At 40.8% G+C, this 23,233-nt stretch overlaps 1 protein-coding gene across 2 annotated transcripts in view; it reads right to left on the reverse strand.

Annotated features, from left to right (window-relative positions):
- Window positions 1-9,546, reverse strand: part of RCAN2 (regulator of calcineurin 2) — a 345,573-nt gene extending 336,027 nt beyond the window's left edge. Inside the window, exon 1 of one of the 2 annotated variants that reach the window (XM_010587302.3) lies at window positions 9,359-9,546. The gene's annotated coding sequence lies outside the window, so the exon portion shown is untranslated. Of the gene's footprint in view, window positions 1-8,298; window positions 8,405-9,358 lie in introns of those variants that run through there. The other variant, XM_064286929.1, reaches the window with a different exon arrangement.
- Between the last annotated feature and the right edge of the window lie 13,687 nt (window positions 9,547-23,233).

Consider the following 23,233-nt stretch of genomic DNA (forward strand, 5'->3'; position numbering starts at 1 on the left):
CCTCTGATAAGAGAACCAACAAGAAAGAAGCTGCTCCACTAAAATCAACTCTCCGACACTCATGCATACTGAACCTCTGAGATTCCCACCCACCCATCCTCAACCCCCATAAAGAAGGCTTAATCTCCTGAAGCAACTGTTAGGCGCAAATATTCCCAGAGTGGGGTTAACTCTGAAAGGCACTAACACCAGTCAGCCCTTAACTTCACCTGTTTACAAGCTGGGCAGAGGGCAAACCTGCATTCTCATGCATTACTTGTGAGGGTGCTCACTGGTACAATTTGCTCAAGAAACAAAAGCAATTCAGTATGTAGAACGAGACTTAACAAGGTCCATCCATTTGGGTTGATAATTCCACTTCTAGCAATCTAGCCTAAGAAAATAATCCAAAACACATCTTTTACAATATACTCAAAGATGTTCATCACAGCATTATTTATGATATTTTGAATGATTTGGGACCCATCTAAATCTCCAACAATAGAGGAGAAGGTAAATAAATTACAGTGAAATTATACACGCAAATACCACACAGCTCCTAAAAATAACATTCTTGAAGAATGTCTGCCTTACCTGAAGAGTTATCTAAAATGTTTGGTGAAATGCACAGAATACGAAATTCTATACACAATATGATCTCAACCCCATAAAAATATGCATCTGAAAAATGATTGAAAGGAAATACACTGAAATGTTAATAGTAACATCAGACAATACAGGCTTTAAATAAAAAAGTGTCACAATAAACAAAGAAGGCCATTATATATTGATAAAAGGGTCAATTCATCACGAAGATATAGCAATTATAAACACATACACACCAAACAACAGAGACCCCAAATATATGACACAAATATTGATAGAGTTGAAGGGAGAAATAATCACTGGAAATTTGAATACCTCACCTTCAATAATGGATAGAGCATCCAGACAGAAGCTCAGTAAGGAAATAAAGGGCTTAAACAACACTACAAACCAACTAAAAGACATACAGAACACTCCACCCAACGACAGCAAAATATACTTTCTTCTCCAGTGCACACGGAACACTCTCCAGGAAAGATCATATACTAGGCCGCAGAACAAGTCTCAGTAAATTTTTAAAAAGTTGAAATTATAGGAAAAAAATATTTAAAAACTTCTCTGACCACAATGGAATGAAACTAGAAATCAGTAACAGAAGGAAAACTGTAAAATTCACAAATACACCACGGTTAAACATACTCTTACACAACCAATGGGTCAAAGAAGAAATCACAAGGGAAATCAGAAAATACTTAAAGGCAAATGAAAACGGAAACAGGGTATACCAAAATGATGGAATGTTACGAAAGCAATGCTCAGAGGAAAATGTAGAGCAGTAATCATCTACATTCAAAAAAGAAGAAAAATCTAACCTAATTTTATATGTTAAGAAACTACAAAAAGAAGAGCAAACTAAATGCAAAGCCAGCAGAGGGAATAAAATAGAGTGGAGATAAATGAAATAAAAAATAGCAAAATAACAGAAAGAATCAATGAAATTAAAACTTGGTTCTTTGAAACTATTAAAAAAAAAACAACTGAAAAACATTTAGCTATACTGACCAAAAAAACAGGAGATGCAAATAACTAAAATAAGAAATGAAAATGGGGACATTACTATCAATGTTACATAAAACAAAAAGGATTATAAATCAATAGTAGGAACAACTGTACCCCCAATAAATTAGATAACCTAACTAAAATGGAAAACGTCCTAAAGAACACAAATTACCAAACCCGACTTAAGAAAAAATAGAAAATCTGAATATAATTATTAAAGAGATTGAATCAGTAATGAAAAAATAACCTCCTAGCAAAGTCCAGTGAATTCTATATAACATTTAAAGAAGAATTAATACTAATCCTTTTCGAACTTTTCCAAAAAATAAAACAGGAGAGAACACTTTCTAACTCATTTTATAAGGCCAGCATTACCCTGACACCAAGGCCAACAAAGATAACACAGGAATGAAAACTACAGAACAATATCCCCTGTATATATAGATACAAAAATCTTCACCAAAATACTAGCAAACCAAACTGAATAGCATAATAAAAGGATCATACACCATGATCAAGTGAGATTTATCCCAGGAATGCAAGGATAGATATACATAAGAAAATCAATCAATATAAAACAGGTCACCTTGAAAACAGGTACTCGAACAAATACGTGAACACTCATGTTTATAGCAGCACTATTCCCGATAGCCGAAAGCTAGGAAAAAAAACAAATGTTCATCAAAAAATGAATGCATAAACAAATTGTGATATATCCAAACAATGGAATACTATTCAGCCATAAAGAGGAATGTAGTACGAATACACGTTACAATGTGGGTGAATCTGGAAAAGATGACACTTGTGAAAGAAGCCAGACACAAAAGGTCACATATTGTATTTGAAATGTTCAGAACAGGTAAGTCCATAGATACAGAGCACAGCTGGTGGCTCCCAGGCCTGGGGAGAGGGGGAGATGGGGTTAACCTCCTTACAGATACAGGGCTTCCTTTGGGCTCATGAAAATATTTTGGAACCCTAATGTGGTTGTACAGCACTGTGAATGTACTAAATGCCACTGGACTGTCCACTTTTAAATGGTTAATCTTACATTATATGAATTTCACCTCAATAAAAAATATATCAATGGTAATTATTGTTTTCTGGCAGTAAAATGTGTGACTTTATTTTTTATGATTTTCTGTGTTTTCTAACATTTGAATAGAAAGAACACATGTTCAGGAAAAATAAGCCATTGAAAAATCAAAGCCAAGGGTCCCACGCTTTCCTGATGAATGGACAGACCTAAGCAGACACTGAGACATATTCTGAGTATCTTGAGCAGACACCATGTCCTGCCTGTCATTCATCTGTGATATAAACCTAGTTAATGACTTCTCCCTTCTTGCGCTTTGCTTGGTGCCTGTCCCTTCCTCAACCTTGGTTCTGGCTTCTCCGTTTATATGGAAATACCTCTCCAGCACTTACCTAGTCCCTGCAAGCCACGCTCTCCATCCTCCTTCACCAGCAGACCTCTTTCCATGGTCTGGCCCATTCTTTGTATTGACAACCAATAAGTTACCCTTGAAAGAGACAGCATGCTAAAACAATCTACCAAAGAATAAAACAAGTTGCCATAGTGGACTCCAACTCATGGCAACCCCATGTATGTCCGAGTAGAACTGTGCTTCATAGGGTTTTCAATACCTTTTTTTTTTTGTAAGTAGATTACCAGACCTTTCTTCCACCAAAGAATAGGGCAAGAAAAGTTTTCTTAATGTAGTAAACAGATAATTAACACCACCAATAACACAAGGTACAGAGGGCCTCCCTCTTCTCACAGACGTGGTGCTACCCCAGGCCCAACTATAAGCGATCTTTTCGGCAGTTCCTACTGTGACACTGACCATCACATCTGTGCAGAGCATTACATTTTTCATCAGTCACAAACTTCAGAGCATTTCGCCCCCACAACTCTGTAAGTTGGGCAGAACAAGTATTATTTTCCTATTTGTACAGATAAGAAAATGACAACTCAGAGACCAACACTGAATGGCTTATTCCCCCTGAGCTGTGAGGAGTGCCCATCTGTACATAGTGATGATAATACCCATCTCATGGAGTGGCTTTAAGGATTAAATGAGATAATGTATGTAACATGCTGAGCACAGTGTCTGGAATAGGGGCAGCATTCAACAAATGCCAGCTTCTACAACTATTAGATCAACAGGAAGCTCAAGGTCACATAGCTGGGAAGTGACAACACCAAGGTTGGAATCCAGGCCTTTTCATGCCAACTCCAGGCTTGTATGCTTTACTCCAGCTCTGGGCCCAACACTGTGAGTCCAGACAGTAAAAGAAGAATAAAGCATGGTCCATGACCTTGAAGAACTTACACAATTTTGTAGCAGGCATGTCTCATTCACATGAAACAATGAAGCAGTTATTCCCACAAAAGAACTAAAGCAACAGTAAAAAAATAAATAAATAAAACAAAACCAGCATTGTCCTCTTTCAAACAACTACCTGTACTGAATCCAATGGACAACAGCAACTAGAGAGGTTAGATACTAAGCTTTTTTTTTTTTTTTTTTTTTCTAGATACGAAGCTTAGAGGGCAATAAATTCAAGTTAACAGGGAAGAACAATTTGGCAGGGGAGGATGAGAACGGTTGCACAACTCGAAGAACATAATTGATGTCAGTGAACCACACATGTAGTAAATGTTGAATTGGTGTACGTCCTGCTGTGTATATTTTCGACAACAACAAACAAATTATTCTTAAAAGCAAGGATGCAGCCCTAAAAGTATACAATTCTTTTGTCCAGCAGCTACTGCTAAAATGTCTTTTTATGCATACGTTCCAAAGCTGCCAATCCCCATGTTTTATTCCCCGGTCAAGGCGAGGTGGACATGAGGAGATAGGTTTTTAAAACTAAGTCCCTTTCAATCCCTACTACAGAAAATATTTTCTATGGGCATCCTGAACTGCAGGAAGTTTGAGTTAGTTTCGGAAACTTGTCTTTAAATTCTAGTAGAATAGGGCCACTCACAGTTACACATTTGATTATTTTTAAAAGTACTGAAAAGTAGCTTCTGTGGAGTTTAAAGCTCCTATCTTTTAAAAAAATCCTCAGCTAGATTAATTAATTTTAACGTATAACATATGACATCTGGCAGTTAGTAACAGAGGTGAAAAGACAATGAACATTTATAGGCAAAGGCAGAAAGCTCTTCATGAAGACAGATGCATAAGTGTGCACAGATACACATAGAACAGGACACTGTTCCTTCTGTATATTCTATGCCACAAAATTGGTGCCAGGATCAACCACCCCAGGTAATACTTCTTTTGAACAGCAATCCTGGCCTGTTTATAAGCTGCAAAAAGAAGAGTTCAAAACTCTGTGTTGTGCAGTGTTGAAGCTTCATTTATACCTAAGAGGGTATTTGATTAATAAATTCTTGAGAGATTCATATTTTGAAAAGTACTTAACGTGCCGTGTTTTTGTATTCCCAATATATATTTCTTGGTTGAGAGACAGACAGATGTTGTTGTTGTTCGGTATTGTCGAGTCAGTTCTAACTCATAGTGACCCTATGCACAACAGAACGAAGCATTGTCCGGTCCTGCTCCATCCTCACAATCATTGTTATGTTTGAGCCCATTGTTGCAACCACGGCGTCAATCTATCTCATTGACGGTCGTCTTCTTTTTTGCTGACCCTCTACTTTACCAAGCACGATGTCCTTCTCCAGAGACCGGTCCCTCCAGATAACACATTCAAAGAATTTAAGAAAAAGTCTTGCCATCCTCACTTCTAAGGAGCATTCTGGTTGTACTTCTTCCAAAACAGATTGGTTCATTCTTCTGGCAGTCCAAGGTATATTCAATATTCTTCACTAACATCATAATTCAAATGCATCAATTCTTCCCTGGTCTTCCTTATTCATTGTCCAGCTTTTGCAAGCGTATGAGGCAACTGAAAATACAATGGCTTGGGTAAGACACACCTTAGTCCTTAAAGTGACATCTCTGCTTTTTAACACTTTAAAGAGGTCTTTTGCAGCAGATTTACCCGATGCAATATGTCACTTGATTTCTTGACTGCTGCTTCCATGGGCATTGACTGTGGAGCCAAGTAAGATGAAATCCTTGACAACTTCATTCTAGATAGATAATGTCCAACTAATGAGTGGTGCTTACTGAACTATGATGTAGGAGAAATTTGTCTTCAGAAACACTCTATCTTCCCTTTCTGCAAGTCTGTGACCCTGGGGGCAGGGGTTGAAGATACCCATTTACTGAGCACCTTCAATGAGGCAGAACTGTGCAATGCCTGATTTATGTTATATGTTTCAATTCCCACAAGGTTATAATGTGTATTAATCTCCCATTTTGAAAAGGACACTAAGTCCCATAGTGACTATGGTGTATTCCCACATTTCAGTGCCTATCCAGGGTTTTCTTTCCTGAAATGGGTTCCCCTACATCAGGCACCCCCAATAGATACTAGTTCATATCAAGCTGTTAAGGATAGGCCACTGCTTGAGTTAATCCTTTTAGAAGTATTCCTATTCTAAAAGTGGGCAGGCAGGCACATCAGTAACCCACATCAGTAGTAGAACTGAGATAGGACAGCAGGGCATCAGAATGCCAGGATTCCTCAGGCCACCTAGTCAACCTCCTCCCCCATCAATATACAGATTAAAAATAACTAAAACCCAGACAGGGGACGTGACTTTGCAAAGATCACACAGCAAATAAGGTACAAAGCCCAGATGAGAGCCAGGACTCCTGACTCTCAGTTACTACCCACTCTTGTATGGCATTACCCGCAAATATTCAAGCAAAGGGTAAAAAGCACACACAGTGATTATTTAAATGTTATTAATTCACATGAGTGATTTAGAGTACAGGTCAGACTGCATGGACTCGAACCCTGGGTGTACCTCTAACTGTGTGCCAGAGACAAGGTACACTCTCTTTGCCTTCATTTTCTTGCCAACTATGTAAGAGTAACAACAGTGCCTGCCTCATAAATTATCATGAGGATCAAATGTGATAATCCATGTGGAGCTCTGAATTCTTTGTGTCTAGCACACAGTAAGCACTCAATAAATGTTAGACATTATTCATTATAATTATTATTATTACTACTACTAAGCAGTTCCAGTAACTGAGAGTTAATACTTTGGCTTTTGGGGTTGAAAGTAGAAACAATTTTTTGCTATCAAAATCACCTTCTTCTCAAAAGGCAATCCTGCACAGTCTCAGGAATGAAGTGAGCAAGGGCAGCAGAAGGATAACATCAGGAATGAACCTACCTTTGAAAATAAAAGTGCCCACTGAGCATTTTCATTTGGATATTCAAAACAAAACTCCTCATCTTGCTCAAACCATGCCCCTTCTCATTTACTCCCTAACTCACTTAAAAGCCTGCCATCCATCTAGATAATCTAAGCCCTCATTTCCATACTCCACCCACTTGGTGACCAAGTGCCATTGATTCTCCCTTTGAAATAACTCTCCAGTAGCTCTCTCCCCGCTTTCCTTCCTCAGGCACACTTCATGTTCTGCCTCTACTACTCTAAGAGTCTAAAATCTGAGCTCATTCCTCATTAACACCAACCTCCTTACCACCTCCAAATTCACCTTTATGAACCACAAACTAGATTAAATCATTTCTCCCATAAAGGCTGCATGATTTCTTCTCTTCGGCTCATTGAAGCCTCCCGAAACTCTCCTGTCACCGCCCCCCACCCCCAACCTCAGGACACCTAGATTTCTTTGAATATGACCCTTCTGCAGTATGCTTCTGCTGTTCCTTCCACATGGAATGCCTAATCCCCTTCTCTAGAGAACTATTCTGCCTCCTGAGGTCCAGTCTGCTCGTGAACTCCTCTGCAAACCCTTCCAGATTCCCTCCACCTTCCCCCCACTTGTTTCTATCCCCGTGAAACACTCATCACCCTGAATCATTATCATTTCTTTTCTCATGCTTCTTTTCTGCTAGTTTGAGTTCTGAGAGGCATCAGCCCCACTCTTTTAGCCTCTGGTACGGGGCCTGCCTAGCACACAGTAGTGGCTTAATACATACCTGTTGAATAAACTAATGAGTGGATGGCATGGAAAATAAAAGGAATAGGAAAATCAGACCTCAGTGAATGTCAAAGTTGGTCTAAATGAAGAGAAAGCTAATTTCGGCAATACATATGACCATCTACATATGGCTATCTACAAATGATTATGCAAGCAGTTTTTAAATGAGTGAGATGAGTACTTGTAAATGACAAAGTTCTCAAGTTCCCACTTATGTCTGTTAAACATTCGTCACTGGAGAGAGAACCACATCCTCCCAGATTTCAGATGCACTCTGCAGGACCTGCACACACAAAGCGTTTTGAGTGTTCCTGGAATCCTGTAGCTTTAGTTGAGGACACTTTTCCCTGACAAACTGCTATGGACTGGACCTGGGCAGTAAAAAAGGGCAGCAGATGCTCAATAAATGCCGATCTGATTTGCAGTGGATTTGAAAGCAAAGTGCAACTCACATTTCAGACTAATTGAACTCAGTGACTGATCCTACTTATCTAAGAACTCTAAGGCTAAAGAAAATCAATGAGTAGACTCTGAAAAGCAGCCAAATGTCTAAGCCTTTGCCTTGATCCAGCCATGCTGATCTGCTTCTTGATCCTTTCCAGTTTCTGTGCACTTCCAACTTCATGGTGCCCCCAGAATGGAGAAGGCCAGTCAGCAAGCAGTGCCCTACCTTTTGTGTCTTGACCTTGATGTAAAGGAGAAGGGTGGAGGCGTGAAAGTTGAGTCGCACTATCCAGAACGTCCAATTTTTCCTAAAGCATCCCCTCTCTGGGATGATTTATGTCGGATTCTGGCTGAAATGAGGGAGAAGGGTGGGCTGGAATGCTTTAACATCCTTTTATCTCCAACTGTATGTTTAAAAGGAGCCCCAGAAACTTTCCTTCTTACTTAAAGGAGACTTAGCAAAGAAAAGGATGTCTTCACAGACTACGCTTTAGACGTCCATTTAACACCTTTATCTCAATGTAAAGATTCAAAACATGTACTCTACATAAATCATTTTGGGATAAGAAGGCAGTAGCGCCTTGGAGAACAAATCGTTAACTAAAAGTCAAGCCGAGGCGCCCTGGAAACCAGTGAGACTGGGAGGCAGCCTCGGGATAGGCGGCTACGATTTGCCTGCTCCCTCCCGCGACTTCTAGGGCGAAGCATCCCACAGGCAGGACGAACCCTACACACCGCTCTCCCGTCCATTTCACTTTTCAAACTTGAAGTTATTTTTAGATGACCCAAGCCCGCTAATCCCTGGCAGGACAATTCCCAGCCCGCTGTGCCTGAAAGCGCTTACCCCCTTCCCCAGCACTTTCCCCTAAGCACTGGGAAAGCACCTTTTTTCCTGTTTCTGGTTTCTCCCCGCGTCCAGTGCACCTCCCCTAACCCCTCTTCAAGTCTCCGTCCTGAGAATCACACCGCGTCATTCTCGCTCCTCCACTTATACACCTGCTGCTACTGGGAAGCTGAACCCTTCCGCCACTCCGAATGTGGCCAGGGGCTCCTTCAGACCCGCGCCCTCTAGATGGGCGGGTCAAGGGAGACCTCCGTCCTCACTGTCCTCTCGGGAACTGACAACTTGACCAAGAATACCCCCCTCCTCCCCCTGCCCAGCCCCCAAACACGGCCGCGCTCTCCAGCCGCCTGCCGCTGTCCCCCGGCACCGCCAGGGCGCCGCCCGCAGCCGGGGCGGGACAGGGTGCAGGGGCCGGCCGGGCTGGCGCGGTTACATAACCGACCTGCTGGGCGTCCGTGATGCGCCGGCGGAGGCGGTGGCTCGGACGGTCCGCGGGGGCTGGCGACTGCGGGCGCGGCGCTGCCTGCTCACCTGCCCGCCGGTGCGAGCGCGCGTGGGGGCGGGCGCGGTGCCGTGCGCTGCGCGCCCCGCCTCCCGGTCTCCCGGTCCGCCGGTCCGTGGGTCTAAGGCTTCTGCTGCCCGCTCCTCCCCGCAACCTCGGCCGCCGTCACCCGGGACAAAGCGGCTCCGGGGAGGGGCCGAGCCAGCGGCTCTCACAGGAGCTAGCGGAGATGGGCGCGCCCCCAGCTCCGACTCATCGGGCCAACCTCCAATCAGACCCCAGGAAAGCAAAAGCCCCTGGCTGGCCTCCTCTCATCTCCTCCCCCCTGACCCAACGCCCTTCCGGGTCCCCGACCCACTCCCCTCCCGACTCCCATCGTGCTTTCGGCCCCACAACCCCTCCTTTCTACTCCAGGTGCCAGGGAGGGGGCTAGGATCCTCTGGGACCCGACCGAGGAGGCAGGGGTTGGGGCTTCAGCGAAGAGAGGGCTCCTTGGGATCACGCCCGGGTTAGGGGCCTGCTTGAGGGTCGGGGTGGGGAGGGGCTGATTCTGAAGCTAAGGTTGACTGGACACTGATAGCAAAGAACAAACGGACAGAGAGCCAAACTGAGGGTGAGGGTGCTGGGAGAGAGACTCTTCTTACAAGGTGACTGAGCCACCCAACTCGGGCTAACTGAGAGGTCGGGAAGCCTCTGGTGGGTCCTCCTGGGAGTCTGCGCGGGCTGTGCTCTGGCGCCCTCTGGCTGAAGCCCGGCTCCCAGCCCTGCCCACGCGGCTGAAGGTGCCCTGCGCGCGCTTCACAGACTCTCCGGGATTTGCAGCCACCAGACTTGGGGACAGTCGGGCTCGGGCTTCAAGGACTCCTATTGTGTCATAGCCCGTGACACAAGAAGTGGGAGGCTGATATCTCACAGCAAACGGCTGAAGGTGAAACAGAATCCAGGTCTGTTACTAAACAAAGTTAACCCCGGTGGAAGTCTCTGCTTCAGAAAATAAAGCGGTTCAGAGCGGGAGGATGCGTGTGCCTTAGGGGTGGCACAGATATGGACGGGGCTGAGATGTGTGAGGGCAAGAGAATGTCAGGAATGCAGAAGATCATAATAGGGAAAGTGGGGGGAATGGAAAGAAGAAGGGGGGGCAGGTGCAAACCCAACCTGAGTGTGGAAATGAATCAACAGATTTAAATAATTTTTGTGTTGTCACTTTTCTAATTGCAACATAAATAGACTTTTTCCTTTTTATCACTTTTGGGTTTCCTAACAGTGTTAAAATTGCCTTGAAATAATCCATACGCCACATTGCTTTTTCCAAGGTTGACATATTTTTGTTTGCTTTAACAGAAAAAAAAAAGTTTTTTTCTTTTTTTTTTAACAGAAGAGGTAGAGCTTCGCGCTTCTTTCTGTTGTGCTCCATCTAGTTGATTCCAACTCATAGTGACCCCATGTTACAAACAGCCCCATAGGGTTTCCTAAGCTGTAGTCTTTACTGGAGCAAATTGCCAGGTCTTTTCTCCTTTGGAGCTGCTGGTGAGTTCAAACTGCCGACTTTTCAGTTAGCAGCCCAGCACTTAACCACTGAGCCACTTCTACTGAATACATAAATGTATAAATATTCATTGATTTAGATGAATCATGTTTTTGAATAGAATTATTGAAAGCACGTCCTTATTAAACTTGCCTCTGTAGAATTTTCTCTAGGTTCTCGCTTACTTTTTGAAACCAAAGATGCCAAGACCAATTTCTCTTCCAGTTGGTTGTCTTTCAAATATGTGAAGATGGCCTTCATGTCTTACCCACTCCCAGCCCCCTTTACCAGGTTAAACATTCTCGGTTCCTTAAACAAAATCCTACTTGGAGTAGCTCCTAGACTTCACCATCCTGGTGGTTTTTATCTCCATAGAATCTATTTTTGTAAGTATAGTTTTACAAATAAAATTTTCTGGTTATGGAAGTAATATGTTCATTGTAAAAATTTTGAAAAGTAGAAAAAGGCAGTATTTAATGGGAGGAGTAAATGAGTTAATACATGTAAAGCACCTGGCACAATGCTTGGCATATATAGTACCAGTTGCCAGTTACACATCATGAATGTATACTTATTTTGACATTTTAAGGGATTATAGTAAGTATTAAAATTACTTTTCGATTATTTTGATACCAGATTACTCCTTTGTTGCTGCTGCTGTTGTTATTTGTGTCACTTTGCTGAGACTGGCTGCCAAGGCAACAAGACTTTATATGGGTTACATATATCTATAGTTATCTATAGATAGTTTTTTTTTAATGAAATTGAATTATTATATGCATTGTTGTTGTTATTGTTAGGGGCCAATTTTAGAGCCAATTTCGAGTCATAGTGACCCCAAGTGACAGAGTAGAACTGTTTCATAGCCATAGTGTTTGCTAACTTAATTTTTTTATGAGTAAATCTTTTCTCGAGTCATTAATTTCAGTATTTTTTTTTTTATGGCTACATAGTTTTCCCAGTAACTATACTGCTTTCTTTCTAGAGAATTCCAAGCTTACAAACAAGTTGCGAGAAATATACAAAAAAAAAAAAAAAAAAAAAACTCATATGCCTTTGGCCAGAGAGATCCTTTTATCAAAGGAATCCAAGAGATGATATGCCATTTCACCCAGTTGTCATGCCTCTTTAATCTCCTGCAATCTGAAAAAGTAACCTTGACAGTTTGGAAGATTTTGTACCAGTCATTTTATAGAATGTCCCTCTATTTGTGTTTGTCTGATGTTTCCTCATGACTGGACAGAGGTTATGTATTTTGAGCCAGAATATCACAGAAGTGACACTGTTTTCACTGCATTGTGTTGTGTGACATCTGATGTTGATTTTTCCTTTACAGGTGGTATCTTAGATATCTACTGTTGCTCTAACAGAAATACCAAAAGCGATGGCTTTAACAAACAGAAATTTATTTCCTCAAAGTTTAGGAGGCTAGAAGCCCGAATTCAGGGCACCAGCTAGAGGGGAGCGCTTGCTGTCTCTGTCAGATCTGGAGGAAGGTCCTCATCATCAATCTTCCCCTAGTCTAAGAGCATCTCAGCGCAGGGACTCTGGGTCCAAAGGACGCACTCCGCTCTAGGCTCTGCTTTCTTGGTGGTAGAAGGTCCCTCTGTCTCTCTGCTGGCTTCTGTGTTTTGTATCTCCAAAGAGATTGACTCAAAGTACAACCTAATCTTGTAGACTGAATCCTGCCTTATTAACATAACTGCCTCTCACCCTGCCTCATTAACATCATAGAGGTAGGATTTACAACACGTAGAAAAATCACATGAGGTGACAAAATGGTGAACAGTCACACAATACTGGGAATCATGGCCTACCCAAGTTGACACACATTTTAGGGGGGCACAATTAGTGGTGTTAATTTTGAGTACTTGAATAAGACAATATCTACCAGATTTTTCTTCTGTAAAGTTAATGGTCTGCCCTTTTAAATGTATTTTTTAGAAGACCACATAAAATCACATTCTTCATTCTACTTTCACACACTGATTTTAGTGTTAATTAATGTTTTTCTGTCAGTTTTTCTATATTTATTAGTTGTCATTCTACAGGAAGATTTATTTATTTATTTATATCTGTATACTCACAGATTCTTATTTTATTCAATGTGTTATAATTTGTTACTATCATTATTTACTTTGGTACTCTTCATCCCATGTTTGGCCAGTGAAGGCCTCTCAAAACTTGCCTCTTTGTCTTTTGACATAGCCCCATTATTCTTCAAGTGTTTTCTTACATTCTGAAACAACAATACATTCTAGGTTCAACTTATTCTTTGTCAGTCCAAACCTTGGAATCAGCCATTTCTCCACGAAGCTCTGGTTCCCCTTAGTGGAGAATGGTAATTAAACACCAAGATCTGGGTGCTAAGTGTGGCTTATTGCTGCTGGTGTGCTACTACTCCAAGGTCCTCTCAGTGGAAGGACTTGAAGATATATGTATATTTACACAAACATATATGTATGTATATATATATATGTATATATATATGTATATATATACACACACATATGCACATATACATATATGTATGTATACAAACAAATTTACATCTTTATTTTTGAATCCACAGCTTTATGTTGAAAACCATGAGTTTATACCAATACTGTAATTTTGATCCAACATCACAGGGTTTATTCTCATTTTGCCCCTTTCCAAATGTATATACTTCTCTGATAATAAGAAGCATGACTCCCATCATCCTCAGTGTATTTATTTATTTTTTCAGCCTTCTGCTGGGCCACTGCCCCATTCAGATTACTTCTGCCTACAGGCCTCAACTCCCACTGGACCACCCTCACTCTGATCCCCTCCTCTCCTGGGCCCAACCTCTGCCAGACTGCTTTCTTTCAAGGAAGGAAAGAAAGAAACAGAACTGTAAGTAAAGAATTGAATAGAAATGCCCATGTGTAGCCTGACCTAACCTCGTTTATCAAGGTAAAATTGGACGATCATATCCATTGTCCTGAATGCTTTTTCTGTTAATTCTGCTTAAGAATAAATATGGTTATTTTGCTGCCACATCACTCTTTTGACTCATGTTGAATTTACCATTGCTATAATCCTTCGGGAATCCTTGGGTGGTACAAATGGTTAAGCACTCGACTGCCAACTGAAAGTCTGGAAGTTGGAATCCACTCAGAGGTGCCTTGAAAGAAAGGCATAGCAATGTACTTCCAAAAAATCAGCCACTGAAGACCCTGTGGAGCGCAGTTCTACTCTGACACACGTAGGGTCACCATGAGTCAGAATCAACTCGTTGGCATCTGGTTTGGTTTTTGGTATAATCCCTCAGTCTTTTTTGTGTATTTTAATGTTAAATAAACAGTAGTTCTCTCCCAGAACTCACTCCTGTTCTTTATCTGTGAAGTAGAATTCTTGTACAAAAAATTCTTACTAGAGCGATTCCATGTTTCTATCAGCCAAGGTCATTTTAGATCTTAATTTTATATCCAATGTGTTTAATATCTCATATACCACCCAGATTTGTGCTTCTGACACATTTTCAAAGCATGCTACCTACATTCTTATCCAAATCATTGATAAATGAGGTTACAGCCTAAGGACCACCACTTGGGGAAAAAAAAATATATATATATATATATATATGTGTGTGTATATATATATATATATATAATCACACACACAGAAGGAGAGCAAGAGAGAGAGAAGTCCCTGGGTGGTACAAACTAATGGCTTCAGCTGCAATCCAAAAGGTTGGAAGTTTGAGTCCACCTAGACTTGATGCCAACTGGTAGCATATAGAGAGAGAGATTTACTTAAAGGAATTGGCTCATGCAGTTGTGGGAACTGACAAGTCCAAAATCTGTAGATGAGGTAATAGGCTGAAGACTCCTGCAGGCTTATATCCCAAGACCCACAGATCAGGCAACAGGAACAGTGCAGTGTAAAGTTCTGCCAAAATATCTGTTTATATTCAGAAGGCAGAACACACCCTAGGGAAATTCCCTTTTCAGCTAATTGATTAATTGCATTATACTAGATTGCGTTATAGAAGGTAATTAAATTACAGCTTACATTAGAGATTATATTATGGAATAGCAACTAGACTAACGTTTGGCCAAACAACTGGGAACGGTAGCCTAGCCAAGTTGACATATAAAATTAGCCATCACAATTATTACTTCCATTTTACAGATGAGGAACCAAGGCACAGAGAGATTGTAACTTGTCCAACCCCAGTAAATTGAGTCAGAGTGAAACTTAAGTAGCCAGGTTGAAGACCTTAGGGGTCTCTCTCTCGTATGTAAGAAAATGGAGTCGTTTTCAATGACTACAGGGGATGAGCTAGGCCTTCCTTCTCAGTGCTTTTGTAGTACTTTTTTTTTTTTTTTATTTCCCTGTATTGCTGTTCTGTTAGGTGCCGTTGAGTTGGTTCCAACTCATAGCAACCATATTTACAACAGAAGCAAACACTGCCCGGTGCTGCGCCATCCACACAGTCATTGCTATGTTTGAACCCATTGTTGCAACCACTGTGTCAGTCCATCTCATCCAGGATCATCTTCTTTTTTAATGACCCTCTACCCTACTAAGCATGATGTCCTTCTCCAGAGACTGGTCCCTCCTGATAACATGTCCAAAGTACATGAAACAAAATCTCACCATCCTCACTTTCAAAGACCACTCTGGCAAGACATCTTCCAAGACAGATGTGTTCGTTATTCTAGTCCATGATATATTTAATATTTTCGGCCAAAACCATGATTCAAAGGCATCAATTCTTCTTAGGTCTTCCTTATTCATTGTCCAGCTTTCCCATGCATGTATGAGGCAATTGAAAATATCATGGCTTGGGTCAGTTCTACCTTAGTCCTCAAAGTGACATCTTTGCTTTTTTAACACTTTAAAGGTCTTTTGCAGCAGATTTGCCCAATGCAGTACTTCGTTTGATTTCTTGACTGCTGCTTCCATGGGTGTTGATTGTGGATCCAAGTAAAATGAAATCCTTGACAACTTCAGTATTTTCTGCATTTGTCATGATGTTGCTTATTGGTCCAGTTGTGAAGGATTTTTGTTTTCTTTATGTTGAGGTGTAATCCGTACTGGAGGCTGTTGTCTTTTATCTTCATCAATAAGTACTTCAAGTCCTCCTTGCTTTCAAAAGCAAGGTTGTGTCATCTGCATATCACAGGTTGTTAATGAGTCTTTCACCAACCCTGATGCCGTATTCTTCTTTATCTTGTCCAGCTTCTTGGATTATTTGTTCAGTATACAGATTCAATAAGTATGGTGAAAGGATACCTTTCCTGATTTTAAACTGTGAAGTATCCCCTTGTTCTACTCAAATGACTATCTCTTGGTCCATGTACAGGTTCTGCATGAACACAGTTAAGTGTTCTGGAAGTCCCATTCTTCTCAATGTTATCCATAATTTGTTACGATCCACACAGAAGAATGCCTTTACATAGTCAATAAAGCACAGGTAAACATCTTTCTGGTATTCTTTGCTTTCAGCCAAGATCCATCTGACATCAGCAATGATACCCCTGGTTCCACATTCTCTTCTGAATCTGGCTTGAATTTCTGACAGTTCCCTGTTGCAACTATTTTTGAATTATATTCAGCAAAATTTACTTGTATGTGATATTAGTGATATTATTTGATAATTTCCACATTCTGTTGGATCACCTTTCTTTGGAATGCGTACAAATATGAATCCCTTCCAGTTGCTTGGCCAGGTAGCTGTCTTCCATATTTCTTGGCATAGACAAGTGACCACTTCCAGCACTGCATCCGTTTGTTGAAACATCTCAATTGGTATTCCCTCAATTCCTGAAGTCTTGTTTTTCACCAATGCCTTCAGTGTAGCTTGGACTTTTTCCTTCAGTACCATCGGTTCTTGAGCATATGCTACCTCCTGAAATGGTTGAACATCAACCAATTCTTTTTCATACGATGACTGTATATTCCTTCCATCTTCTTTTGATGCTTCCTGCATCGTTCAATATTTTATCCATGGAATCCTTCAATATTGCAACTTGAGGTTTGAATTTTTTCTTCAGTTCTTTCAACTTGAGAAATGCCAAGCGTATTCTTCCCTTTTGGTTTTCTATCTCCAAGTCTTTGCACATTTCATTATAATACTTTGTCTTCTCGAGCCGCCCTTTGAAATCTTTTGTTCGACTCATTTACTTCATCATTTCTTCCATTTGCTTTAGCTACTCTACATTCAAGAGCAAGTTTCAGAGTCTCTTCTGACGTCCATTTTGGTCTTTTCTTTGTTTCCTATCTTTTTGATGACTTTTTGCTTTTTTCACGTATGATGTCCTCCTACAACTCATCTGGTCTTTGGTCATTAGTGTTCAATGTGTCAGATCTATTCTTGAGAAGGTCATATTTTGTTTCTCATGGACTTACCCTAATTTTCTGCTGCATCAACTTGAACTTGCGTATGAGCAATTGATGGTCTGTTCCATAGTCGACTCCTGGCCTTGTTCTGACTGATGATATTGAATGTCTCCATCATTTCTTTCCACAGATGCAGTTAGTTTGATTCCTGTGTTTTCCAACCAGTGAGGTCCATGTCTATAGTCACTTTTCTGTTGTCGAAAAAAGGCATTGGCAATGAATAAATCATTGGTCTTGCAAAATTGTATCATGGGATCTTCAGCATTATTTCTATATAATGCTTGTCAATTACATTATTTGCAAAGTATTTGACGGATGGGACTAACAACTTATCCTTGTACCTGATATGGAGTAGGCTTTCAGTAAATGCTTCATTTTGATAGAAAATTTAGGCTTAGAGGATATGGATTTCCCAAGGTCGAAGTGATGGTTTGTGGAAAATTCAGACTAAAGTCCAAATCTTTTAAGTTTCAATCAAGTGGCTGTTCTTTTTCCTGCATCATGTAGGCCTTCCTGTTACCATGCTTATTACTAGAAAAATACATTGGAGCCTATCTAAATGTCAGGATATTCCTTATAGACTTAGATTAGTTGAACTCCATGTGAGAAAAATGCATGTTTCTTTCTACAAGAGTCCATTCCTTATGGTGACTAAAAATATAAAGGGAATGGGAAGGGTGCTGGATTTGAAACTAAAAGAAGCTGGTGCAGTCCAGATTCTGCCTTGAAAGTGGGAGCTACCACTTGTACCATTCTGGGTTTATAATATTTCTTGTCAAGTTGTGGAACTATAAAGGAGGGAAAAAACAGTTCTCAAAATATCATAAATCAATTTGTTTTATTTATTTATTTACTTATTTATTTATTGGTAGCATTTGAAGTGGGGTGAAGACGGGTCACAAAAGCAGAGAACTGAGTGAGTTTTCTCATGGTAAAGTTTTTAGTTACTCTCAATTGCCATAGAGACTTTCAGGGAAGAGGTGAGCATACAAACTCCTTGAAAAAACCAAGGTCAAGATGTCTGGAACATGTTTGTAATAGCTCAGTGAATTTCTAATGTCAATATTCTACAGCCAAAGACCACCAGGAATACACCTGTAGTTGAACAAGTTGGGTTTATTTCTCATTATAATGAGGGAGAACACACATCATGGAAAGCGTCGGGTCATAGTAAGAGAGTATTACCACTAAAACCCACTGAGAAGAGACTTATTAAAGGATTTGGGCTGGTCTTCAGTGATTTGGGAAAGGTTCAAAGAAGCAGTGTTTTACTCTAGACTGGATGCTGTCAGAAAGCAGCAGCATCTTTAATCGGGTATCTTAATAAATCGATAAGGCAAGAGGAATGAAGCAGAGCTAAGACTGTATATAACTGGTAAAGAAGCAATGGTCATTCATAATAGCCAGGATAGGGGAATGTTTGGTCACTTTCGTGGCTTGGACAATGTTTGTGTTTTGTCTGTGTTCAAACATGACTGCAGAGGGTCTTGTTTTTGTCTTGATCAATCATGGTCACAGAGTGGCTTTAGATGATTTGTGTTTTGTGAAATTGTTTAAGTTCAATAGGAGAACACCAAGAAGAACCTGATCATGCCAAGCCAAGCCATAGTTGTCAGGGGGCATTTTGCCTTTCCCACTAGTGAGATATTATCACCATAATAGGTAAGCCCCTTCTTACTTTGGCATCATCACACAGTTACTAGCCCACCAACAAGTAAATACTAATAAGGTCCACCACCACCACCACCTCTTCCACAAGTAGAAAATGAACAAAAGTAGTAGTACTTGCAAAGGGCTTTCACTAGAAAAATGAATGTCTAAATTTCCCAAAACAACTAAGAAAAGATACAAGATGAGGCTACCATATGGACTTTGAAAAAAACGAAAAGGCTGTGTGGACTGGAGTAGTGAGTGAAGATATTATAGAGAGGGTGGGATTTGGGCTGAGTTTCAAAAATAAATTGAATTTGAAGAAGAAACTAAGCAGAGGGTGGACCTTTCAAGTGGGGAGAACAATACTAATTCTGGAGAAGATGTGCTTTGGCCCTGTTAAGTACTATACTACAGGACAGACAGGAGGTACAGCAGCCAGGACAAAATCTACTCATTAGAGTGGATGAAGCATGGAGATGGGGAAATGGCTGGAAAGCAGAGGGCTGAATTCCAGTTCAGAGACTCATTGTGACAAAAATAATTGTCTAAGCAGGTTGTTATCATCAGTAAGTTTCATGTAGAGAGCCTGGCTTATCTTAAAAAACAAAAAAAGCCTAGAGAAATGGAAGCTAGGACAAAACAGAGATCCCATTACCAGAATCCTGAGGTGGAGTTTTTTTTTTTTTTTTTTTTTTTAAATAATATACACCAATTTAACAACTTCTACATGTACAGTTTGGTGACATTAATTACATCCTTCAAGTTATGCAACCATTCTCACCCTTTGCCTTAGTTATCTAGTGCTGCGGTAACAGAAATAACATAAATGGGTGGCTTTAACAAATAGAAATTTATTTTCTTGTAGTTTCTCTTAGGCTAGAAGTCTAAATAATTCAGGATGCTGTAGGGGAAGGCTTTCTCTTTCTGTTGGCTCTGGAGAAAGATCTTGTCTCTTTGAGCTTCTCCTCCTGGGCAACCTTTATGTGGCATCTCTCTTCCCCCATCTCTGCCTGCTTGCTTGCTTGTTTACCATATTTTTACACAAATAAAAATATGTCATTTTTTTCTTTTACACATTGCCATAAAAAAATTAGCATAGCACACTTACAAAAATACCTTGTTGGGGGAGGGCATGGTTGGCAAACAAACGGGAGGTACCAAGTTATTTTCATAAAAATGTAGTAATCTCTTTTATATCTCAAAAAAGATTGGCTGAAGACACACTAATCTTGTCTCATTAACATAACAAAAACAGCCTATTCCTAAATGGGATTATAACCACAGGCATAGAGGTTAGGATTTACAACACATACTTTTGGGGGCCACAATTCAATCCATAACACCTTCTTTTTCTGAATTGTTCTTGTAGACTGGTTCTTGAGAACCAAGAGATTCAGGAAACTCTATGTATCATATGAGGGAGAGAGCTCAAGATGGGATCCACACCTAGATAGTGGATTGTATAGAGGAGGCTAGAACTCCTTACAACAGCCTTCCCACCTTAAGTTTATATAAGTCTTAGAGACCAGGATGGAGCTGAGTGGCAGGTGAGGGTCAAGTGAGAAGAAGAGAGAGAGAAACACTGGAACGCAGGGCAGGTCTGCAGTTTGAATCTCAATTCCTATATTTATTAGCTGGATATTCTTGGATAAATAAATCACTTTACCCCTCTAAACCTAAGTTTTCTTATCTATAAAATCAGGATAATGGTAAGCTTACCAAAAGTTGTTGGAAATATTAAGTGCCATAATCCTTATAAAACATTTGACAGTCTGGCATTTACCATAATGCTTATATAGTATTTCATAGTGTTCAGCATTAATAAATTTTAGCCATCATCGTCATCATCATCATCATCACCTGCTTCTTCATCAGCTACATCATCATCATCAAAAAGAGGAGAATGGTATAAGGCAAGGCTCAGCAAAATATGGCCCACAGACTAAATTCAGCCCCCTATCTGTTTTTGTAAATAGTTTTATTGGACTATAGCAGTGCTCCTTCATTTATGTATTGTCTATGGCTACTTTTCTGACAACATCAATTATGTAATTGCAACAAAGACTTTAAGGCCCACAAAGCTGAAAATATTTATTATCTGGTCTTTTACAGAAAAGTCTACCAAGAACTTTTCTAAGGTAAAATTCTAAGGCAAGAAATCAAATAAGCATGGCTAGGAAGCTATGAGGACTCCTACTGAACAAAGCACAGGATTTACATGGGCAGTAGTAGGAAAAGGTTGAGCAGGTAAGTTGAGGTACATATATTTCAAAAAGAGAAGCCTTAAAATTAGTAATTAAGGAGAGGGAGCCAACATGGCACTATAGACAGAAGCACCATGCTGTCCCTTCACAGCAAAGACCCAAATAACTTAAGTAAAACAGAGACAGACATCAATCCTAGAACCCTAAGCTTCAAATGAAGAGATAACTCAACCAAGCACTGAACGGAATAAGAAACTGACAGAGAACAGAGAGCAAGGACAGTTATGAGCAGAGGTCCCCTATCAGCTAATGCAGCACAGATCCACCATCTTGGATTCCTGTTGGAGATCAGCAGACCAGAAGTACAGGAAAGCAGATTCACGGAGCTCCTAGCAGGAGACAGAGCACCTGGTAACGAGTGAAACACACCTTCCCACCATCCACCCTGCCCCCCATCCAGCCTTCACCACTTCCCGGCTGGCCGATCTGCAGCTTCCTAGCAGGTCGATTCCCAGCTTCCTGGAGGGCTGATTCACTGCTTCCCAGCAGGCCCATCAGGGGCTTACTGGCAGGCCAATCCACCGCTTCCAGCAGGCCAAGAACACAGAACAGGAGATGCCCAGTTCCTTGCCATGTGGATTCACCCTACGCACACTGGCCAGCTTCTTCACTGCCATTTCTTTGTTGCTGGTGTTGCTTTTTCCAGCCTCTTTTGGTTTCTTCCCTGTCTCCCACCTCTTCCTCCTCCCTTCTCTTGAACACCTGACTCTGTGTGCCATCTTTTCTTCTTCTTGACAGGCCACGAAGTGCCGCTCAGCTGAGGAACAGCTGCCCTGGTCCGAGCCTCTGTACTGATGGGATCCCTTGGGGCTTTTTTTTAAAAAACTTTTTCTTTTTTGTTGTTTGTTTTCTCTTTCTTTTTTCCTTTCTATTTTTTTCATTTCTCGATCTCTCATCTCTTTCTACCCACTTTTTTTTTTCCTGTCTCCTGAATACTCGGGCCATGTATCATCTCCACCCCTTCTAACAGAGCTGTACTGTGTGGCTTTGGAGCCAGTTCCCCAGTCTGAGCAGCCACATCAGTGGGAGCCAGGGGGGCATTTTTTTTTTTTTTCATTTTGTTTTTCTTCATTTCTTGATTTCTTGTCTCTCCACCCCAATGGCAGGTTCCCTCTGCATTTTTTTTTTTTGCTCCTATTTCTCTCTCCTCTCTTCTTTCCCATACCCAACCTAGCTCCACACATCACAACTTCCCCGTTCCTCCTGCCTATCTGCACCATGTGCTGAACACTGCACTCCTGAGCAGCACAGTCATGGCCTACCAGAATCTGCCCTGCACTGACCAGCAGCTCACCTTGTTGGCCCCAGTACACTCCTCAAACAAAACATCCCAGCCACACCGCTTCAGCTGGACCTGCCCTGCTGCACCATAGCTGAATGGCTGGCCCTGACCATTACACAAGAGGTGAAAAATATTGCGTCAACAGACAAGCAAACAACAAAATGCACAGCCCGTCTGCTCAGACATAACCAAATAAAATTAAAAAAAAAACAGGATGAAACAAATATACAAATCAATAAACAATGAAAATAACTACTGAATGTCCTGAAGATAGCAGATAATAACAAAACATATTTAAAAAAAAAAAAAAAAAGGACAGGATAGTTCCAGTAGCATCCAAAATAAAACACCAGATGTCTTTCCACTAGAAGAAAAGGCACTAGAACTACCATAAGGAATTCAAATCTCTAATATTCAGAGCTATCTGAGAGCTGAAGCAAAAAAGCAGACAAAAATGAGGAAAAAATAGACAAAAGTCATGGTAAAGGCAGACAAATTCATGGAAAATACAGACCAAAAAAATGGAAGAATTCAGGAAAATAATACAAGAACAAAATGCCCAAATAAATTCACAACTGGAAATCATGCAAAAACAACTAGAAATCCAAAAGATAAACAACAAGATTTCAAAATGGACAGTGTCATAGAAGGGCTGAGGAACAGGTTTGAAACAATGGAAGACAGGATCAGTGAAATTGAAGACAAACACATGGATACAA

This window comes from Loxodonta africana, chromosome 1 (assembly GCF_030014295.1).
Source record: "Loxodonta africana isolate mLoxAfr1 chromosome 1, mLoxAfr1.hap2, whole genome shotgun sequence".
NCBI lineage: Eukaryota > Metazoa > Chordata > Mammalia > Proboscidea > Elephantidae > Loxodonta > Loxodonta africana.